The sequence below is a fragment of the Penaeus monodon genome, chromosome 15 (assembly GCF_015228065.2).
Source record: "Penaeus monodon isolate SGIC_2016 chromosome 15, NSTDA_Pmon_1, whole genome shotgun sequence".
Taxonomy (NCBI): domain Eukaryota; kingdom Metazoa; phylum Arthropoda; class Malacostraca; order Decapoda; family Penaeidae; genus Penaeus; species Penaeus monodon.
The window spans coordinates 27,945,177-27,945,405 of NC_051400.1; positions in this window are offsets into that span (position 1 = coordinate 27,945,177).

A 229-nucleotide genomic window follows, 5' to 3' on the forward strand; every position below is an offset into this window, starting at 1 on the left:
ATGCAACGGACCATAGCAAATATATATGGGGAAGAAGCGGAATACAAAAGAACTTAAAAAGACCAAGGGAGAATAATCCCTGAGTATATGTTTTTTATAATACTTTGGTTCCATTGAAGGTACTGTTAAGGAACTAGTGAACCAGTTCACGTTTTTATTAAAAAGTATGCATATGTACACGCACGCACATGCGCGCACAGGTAGACAGACAGACACGCGCACACGCGCG